General features: G+C 36.0%; 2 pseudogenes; both read right to left on the minus strand.

Annotated features, from left to right (window-relative positions):
- Positions 1-3,396: 3,396 nt before the first annotated feature.
- On the minus strand, positions 3,397-4,802 carry LOC121216269 (zinc finger CCCH domain-containing protein 22-like; annotated as a pseudogene).
- A 382-nt stretch (positions 4,803-5,184) lies between these two features.
- Positions 5,185-7,543, minus strand: LOC121216270 (ABC transporter I family member 10-like; annotated as a pseudogene).
- Between the last annotated feature and the right edge of the window lie 432 nt (positions 7,544-7,975).

Consider the following 7,975-nt stretch of genomic DNA (forward strand, 5'->3'; position numbering starts at 1 on the left):
TAACATATTACAACAGTAATACAAATAATAATAATCATGATAGTATCAAATTTATTAATATTATTAGTAAAATAACTAAAATAATAAAACAAATCGACTAAATTGAATTTAGAAACAAAACCTGGGGTCTAAAGTGCAAATAAACAGAAAAGGGGCCCCCAGGGACCAAAATAAAACGCGCTGAAAGAGTGAGGGGCTGATTGGGAGAATATCCCCAACCTTTAGCGCATCATTTCGTTTAGGACCAAATTGAAATAAACACAAAAACCGCGTGGCCAAATTAAAACACGAAATGAAGAGCCTAAGGACCAAATTGAAAGGAGATGACAATGTAGAAGTACCCGCAGCGGAAATAGGCCATATGGCGCAAAAACACGTGGACCTGGCTGCGGGTCGGGTCGACACGCGGGTAAGAGGGGACAAGGACCAAAACGGTGCCGCTTTAGGGCTATTAGATCATCCCTAAACGGTGTCGTATTGCACAGCTTATAAAGGCTAATTTTTTTTAAAAAAAATCATTCTTCCCTTCATTTTTTTAAAAAAAAGGTTGAACCCTCTCTCTCTCTCTCTCTTTCTCTGGCCTTTGAGTTTTCCCTGGCCTTCGTTGTGCCGACCACCGGCCACCGGCGACGGCGCCGCAGTGCGCGATGACCGGAAACTTCAAAAACCCCCCTTATCACTCTTTTTTTCCGGGTAAAGCCCTGATTTGGGGTTGAAACAGTTTAAAAGGTCCTCAAAAATAAAAAGAGAAAAGGAAAAAAAGGGAAAAATATAAGGGACCTTTCGGTTACCCACTAGCTCGACCACCCTCAACACCCGAGAAGACCTCCGACCGCGGCCACCAAGGTAAGAAATACCTCCCATTTCTTTTTTATTTTATATTTAAAAAAATAATAAAAAAATAAAATAAAAAAATCGAACAAGAAAGTAAAATTTTCTCCCTTAAAATCTGTTTTGTTTTTTTGTTTTTCTTTTATTAATGTTCGTAAAAAAGGAAGAAGAAGATTACAAGCGTGAGATTTTCGGTTTTTATAGCTGATCTAAACGATTCCAAATCTGTTTTTTTTGTCGTTTTTTCATTTGGCCTCTATTGCTATTGTAGTTTTGTGCTTTGTTTGGTTGTCTTTTGTCTGCTACTCTTTGCAGGTGTTCTGACGCGCATGGGAAGGTGGCGATGGGACGCGACGACGGTGGCGTGTGACGCTGGGGCGTGCGGCGCTGGAGGCTGACCAGGGGGCAGGAGCGGCGGCCAGCAGCTAGGGTTTCTTGCTGAAACCTTTTTTCTGATTTGTTAAGCTTGTTGGGCTGGTCTGATTGAATAGTGGGCTCTGATGGACTGTAATTTGGACCCTTATTTTGGGTTTAATCTGTTTGGCACTGGGCCCGGGCAAAATTTGGGCCCTACAGCAGTAGAAGCACCCAATTTCATTCAAAACACCATCAAACTCCTCTGACCGCAGCTACCTACTACCCGCCCGAGTGATCTGCGGATATATACATTATTGGAAAAAAGATATTTTTATAATAAAATAAATTTTATTTGATTAAATTATAATAAATATAGCGGTCATGATTTGACCATCTTAAAATTTATTTTATTAAACAGTAACAAGTATGGTTTAGATTAGGTATTTTTTTTTAAAATTAAAATTAAATAGAATAACAAAAAAATAAACCCTTCTGATTTTTTTTGTTTTTTAAAAACAATAAACTTAAAAATCATATAAAATTCTATTTAAATTACTCAATATGTGCCTCAAAAAATTTTGTGAATTCCGTTTTCCTTAGTTATGGGATTTAAGTTTCGTTTCCTTGGTCTCAATGTGTCGACCAAAAACAAGTGTGTCATTTCTTATTCCTTGGTCTTATTGTGGGCCTGCACAGAAAAAGAACACAAAATCCATCCGTTTATCCGACAACGTCAACACTTCTTATTAATGCCACTTTGTCAATTCCTTTTTCCTTGCTATTTTCAATAAATTGTCAAAGTTTTTGCAACGTGGTGCATTGATTCTGTCTAGTATTTATATTTTACAAAAGTTATAAATTTTAATATCTAAAATTATCGATGTTAAATTTTTAATGTATCAAAAAGCAATGGCACGGTTTTTAGGGTTGATGTAATCAAGCATGAGCATGAACAGAAAAAGAAGAGAGAAGCCGACAAGCTGGATGAATGCCATAATTTTAGTGTCACCCTCCATGTTAATGTTGCTGGAGAAACCCAAGGAAAATGTTGATGATGAAGAATCCATTGAAACTGCCATTGCTTTTCGGTGCTTATTAGGTTAAGAAGAAATATGTGAATTCACTAAACTCTGTGCAACAAGGAATATTTGGTAAGAGACGAAGGCTTTGATACAGTTTCCTCGTAAATTGAGAAGGGTAAGTTTTCTAGGCAAAATTGTGCTAAGTTGTTGCACCGAAAAAAGGACTAAATGTGTCATGGGATTTGTATGACAATTTTGTCTCTTACGTCAATGTGGGCCCGCCCTTTAAATAGTGTATCCGCTTCTTTTTCTCTCCTAATACTATCACGTGTCGTCCAAAAATAATTTAAAATATAAAATATAAAATATTTGTTTTGATACCATAAATTTTTATAATTTTTTTAATAATTTTATATTTTTTACGACTTTATAAAATTAATTAAATATAATATAATAATATAAATTGCTAAATAAATTATATTTATATGTAAGTTAATTTTAAAGGTTTTTTTGTATAAATAATTTTAAGTGTTTACAATTATTAACATAAATATATTAATTATATCAAATAATATTAAAATATGATATATTAATTTTAAAAATTATAATAACTTGTTTTCGTTTTTGTAACAATTAAAGGTTAAATTTTAAGAGTTAAAGCAATTTCGGAGAAATGGATGTACTTTGAAAAAATATTAAGATTCAAAAAGAAATTTAATTCCATCTATGAAAAAAAGATTAAAGTTCCGTTTGTTTGCCAGTAAAATATTTTCTGAAAAATAATTTAATTTTCTAGTATTTAGATGAATCTGTTGTTTGGCAGATTTTTTGAAAATATTTTCCGGAGAAACTGTTTTTAGATATATTAATAAATTTATATATATTTAGTGAAATTAAATTCCGTGCATTTTTCTTTTTTGCGGCGTTGATGCCTTAATGTAACCGTTACAGGATATTGACATGATTTTTATGGAATATTCTGCATGAATTTATTTATGGATCTTCTGAGAATAATTAAAAATTCTAATTTATATGTATATGGCACACAAAGACAGCAGGAGCATCAATTTTCAAATGAAAAAAATTGTCCCAACAGAAAAGGAGAGAAGAAGCCAAATCTAATTTATTCATTTCTTACCAAACAATGCATAATTTGCAACTAGTCCGACATAAATATTACATAATATCAAAACTTTAGCCACTTTCTCTCTTTTTCTTTGCTAACGACTGCATTTGATGCCGAGGCATGAACTGCTTCAGCCTCTGCCAAAGCCTTGCGAGTCTCGATTAATTTCCTCATGGCAGCCTCGTAAACAGCTTTTTCATTTCTGTTTCTGCTTACCATTTCCTCGAGCTTTACCACTCGTAACTTTAGTTCCTTCACTTCATCATCATAAGCAACCAATGCCTTTCTATCAACTTTCTTCTCCTCTACTGAGCCTTTCTTTTGTTGTTTCTTTGTTGATCCACCATTTACAGCCTCACTATGCATTGCAAGTTGGTTATTGATGAGGCTAAAAACATCTGGTCTTGATTCCTCTTCTTCTTTAGCAGCCCAAGCGGCTTCAGCGAATTTCTTCTCACGCTTTCTCTTGCCACCTCTGCTTCGTTTCTTCCCTTTTTTCTCTTTATCCTCATCATTCTCATGAGACTCCAGAGCATGATCAAGTGGTAGCTTAGGGGGAAGGACTTTAAGTGAGATCGGATTTAACATTCCCTGGCCAGATGCACCTAAACCCATCCCCTTCACGGTAACCCATATTGGCCATCATCTTAGAAGCTACACCCCTGGTATGATTTTCCCACTTAGCAAAGATGGTAGTTTCTATCTGGATACCTTTCTGTAGAGCAGTGCTTTCAAGAAAACCTAAACCCTTTGGGCTCTCCTCTTCGTAGTCACTAGAATCAGATTCTTCAGAGCTTAGTTCACGTTCTTCATCATCACTTATTTGTGCATATTCAGATAATGTCAAAGCTTCTATCCCAAGCTCTGCAAAGCTTCCATCATCCCGGAAAACAACGTTCCCCGTTCTGAGTTCATCATTCCATGATTCAAGTTCAGCTTCCCTTCAGATGCCAACTTTACTATCAGGGACTGCCCAAATACTGATTCCATTTCCATCGATGGCTCCCACATGGTTGGAGCATACTTCTTCAGCGAAGATAATGGGACATCCACTCCCATGGAGATATTAATGTTAGCTCTGATCTATTGGAAGCAACTGTTATAAAAGGAAAAAGTGAAAAATGATGCTCCAGATGCTGGAATAAGAAAGGAGAGGAAAGATGCTGTACAAAAGGTTAGGGCCTACAGATGGCTCCATATCCATACCAAAATCAACTTCATGCATGAAATGTTTTTTGTCTATGCTGTATTGCTAAAGACGGCCTTTTAGAGCACACAGCAAGGCTACATATATAATTTAATTCTTATCCCCCAAATAAGTGCCAGACACAACTAGCCATAAATCCTACATGTCCTTCATATCGAGCAGATTTCTTAGCTCACTATTTTATAGTGTTTTTTATATGTTTATATGTAACTTAGTTTATATGTTTTACATAAGTTGGCTATGCACTCATGCTTATTTAGTTTATATGTCTTATCAATGCCACTTTGTCAATTCCTTTTTCCTTGTTGTTTTCAATAAATTGTGAGGCATGTATTATTTGCTGATGCAATTTAATATTTGTATTTCATAAAATTATAAATTTTGATATTTAAAGTTAATAATATTAATTTTTCAGTGTATCAAAAAGTAATGGCACGGTTTTTACGTTTGATGTAATCAAGTATGAGCTTGAACGGAAAAAGAAGAGAAGCCGGCGGGTTGGATCAATGCCATAATTTTAGTGTCACCCTCCATGTTAATGTTGCTGGAGAAACCCAAGGAAAATCTTGATGATGAAGAATTCATAGAAAATGGCATTGCTTTTCGGTGCTTATTAGGTTAAGAAGAAATATGTGAATTCACTAAACCCACAATGCTGTCACTTCTGATATATCCAAAAGATTCTGAACCGCTTTTATCACCCCCATCTAATCAGATCATACCAAGAGCTTTGATTCAGACAAAAAGCTTGAACTATCGAGGAATAAGTAACTGTTTGCTCATTTATATAATCAGTTATGTAGAAACATCCAATCGAAGGAATATCCAGGATCACATATAGTACACACCACTCTTAAAACTTAAACTGCAACTGTACGGACCAGATGAAGACTATGGGTTCATTGTTGTTTCCCTTTTATTCCCTTGTATAGAATTATGAAAGTAGACCACTAAGTTACTTAAAAGTAAAAGAAATATGCTGTTTAATCTATACAGTGCTTAATGGTGCGTTCATAGGTAAGGCAATAATGCTATTTCAACAATTCCCATGCCAACAGTTGTAACTGTTACTAGGCTTGTCTAACTATATGTTTTTGTTTCTTGTGCATTTAACATGTTGTACACTTATGCAAAACTTGCTTCAGTAAATATTGGTACACATTCTACCTTGTGTCTACTATTACTCACCTGATCACTTTCATCCAAAAAAGTCGTAAACTCATCCAGAATCAGAGCTTTACATGCTTCAGCTAAAGCACCAGCAATGGCAACCCTTTGCTCTTGACCACCGCTAAGTGTTTGAACTGGCCTCTGGAAGAAATTAAAGATGATAAACCTTGAGTAAGCATACAATATTCAACATCCTGTATTATTCTCCAAAAGCTGTTGCATACAAAATTTTACCTGTAGGTATTCAGACATGCTAACAGCATCCAAAGCTTTGGACACCCTGGATCTAACTTCAGAATTAGTTAAGTTTTAATCTCCCAAGGCCAAATGCAACATCTGCTTCAACTGTAGGCATCACAACCTGCATGGTGAGAGATGCCTCTGGTGCTTGTAAACTCAGGTTAGTTCCGTTTAGAAATCCACTACTAGTATAAAAGATTGTTCATATCCGTATTGTTGCTCAGCAAAATCATTAAGAGACAAATTTTCCAATATATTGACATGCCTGAAAAGCCAAAAGGCCCAAAAGGGGTCATTAAACAAAATGCAGTCATTACGATAGCACATACACATTATAAAGGCTGCAGCATAGAAGAATAACTTCAAGGGAAAGGCAGTAGCAGCTACTAAGATGACATTAAAAGTAATTTCTTCTAAAAAGGGAAAATGACCCAGGACATAACCATTGGCATGTATACAACAGAGCACAAGTAGCAGCACTAGAAGTAATAGTGCTGAAGCTGGTGTTGATGGCAGCAAAGAAAATCAATGCTGGCCCGAGAATGGCTCCTTTAGGGATGGGGGGAAAAAGGAGGAAAAAAGGTCATAATTCTTGTAAAAACAGCAGAGGGCTTTCAAACCAATCATATCTTGTCGTATTATGTACACATTCCTTTCTGTTAGCAGAATACATTGTGGGTCACTGCAACAATGAGAGAGGAAAAATAAAATATAAAGCTAACATGAAGAAGAAACAAGGAATATACCATTTCAAAAACTAAATCTATCACCATGTTCTAAAAATTCTTTTATAAACGTAAATAAACTTTAAGAAAGGCACTCTAGGGTATCCACAATTTTCTTCCTCAATTCTCGAGTTCTACTTTTATATAGACATTCAATACCTTTAAGGTACATGTCAGATCCACAAAAAGGTAGAATTGGGAGAGGGGGAGATGATCATTCATCATTTCTTAAGCTTTGGTTTTCTGCAAAAAAAAAACTGTAACAGATGGTGCAGAGGTACCATGTTTTCAAGGTTACTTGGTCTCCTTATCCTATGCCTAGGATAAGAGAACATAGGCACCTTCAACTGGCAAAATAATTAGATCATGCTCTTCATAAGGAAATTGAAGTTGAACCATTATCCGCGCCAGTTGAGGCAAGTAGCATTCTCTTTTAGATTATCAATGCTTATACTGATATGGGGTAAAACAATAAATTTTGGGGACGTACCTTTAAAGGGGTAGGTTTACCACAACCATTAGGTCCAAGAAGCATCCACAACTGTCCGGAAGGAATTGAACAATCCTTGAGAATTGGCACCATTTTGCCTTGCCTCGTATTAACCGAGAAGTTAATATTACGACCCTCGATGCCAACAGTTTCAGTTGCATTATCCCTGCAACCAAACAACACAAACTGAAACACCCACGAGAAGAAGAAGGCCAAAAAAAGGGGGGAAAAGCATGAAGTGTTCGAGAAAATGCGTAGCTGAAAAGAATTTGATGGATAAGGGAGCCAATGGGGGATTTTGAACCTCGTCAAAGAAGTTGAGCGAATAGGAGATAGATGGAGCAGAGAGGTACGAGCAAGAGTAGACAGATTCATGCTACACTTTGCCATGGTCGAATATATTGGAACCCACCCATTGTTTGAAAAGTAAAAAAGGGTGGGCACCAAAAGTAGAAAGTAAAATTGGTTGGCAAGTTGGGTTAAAAGTTGGCATGGGATAATTGCAATTTTGGTCCCTAATTGTATAGGGACATTGCAAGTTGATCCTTGAACCTCAACTATAAATAGGCCTAACCATTTCTTACTTTCTTCATCCCACACTTGCCATTCTCTACTTGAGGCAATTGTTCTCTCTCCCTATTTGTAAACTTTCACTTGTATTTTTGGAGTGAAATATATTTGGTAGTGCCTGAGGACGTAGGCAAAATTTGCTGAACCTCGTTAAAATTCTAGTGTTCTTTATTTTTGTTCTGCATATTTTGCAAGTGTCATTGTAGTGATTTATTGTGCTATTAAATTACGATAGAG

This window comes from Gossypium hirsutum, chromosome D04 (assembly GCF_007990345.1).
Source record: "Gossypium hirsutum isolate 1008001.06 chromosome D04, Gossypium_hirsutum_v2.1, whole genome shotgun sequence".
NCBI lineage: Eukaryota > Viridiplantae > Streptophyta > Magnoliopsida > Malvales > Malvaceae > Gossypium > Gossypium hirsutum.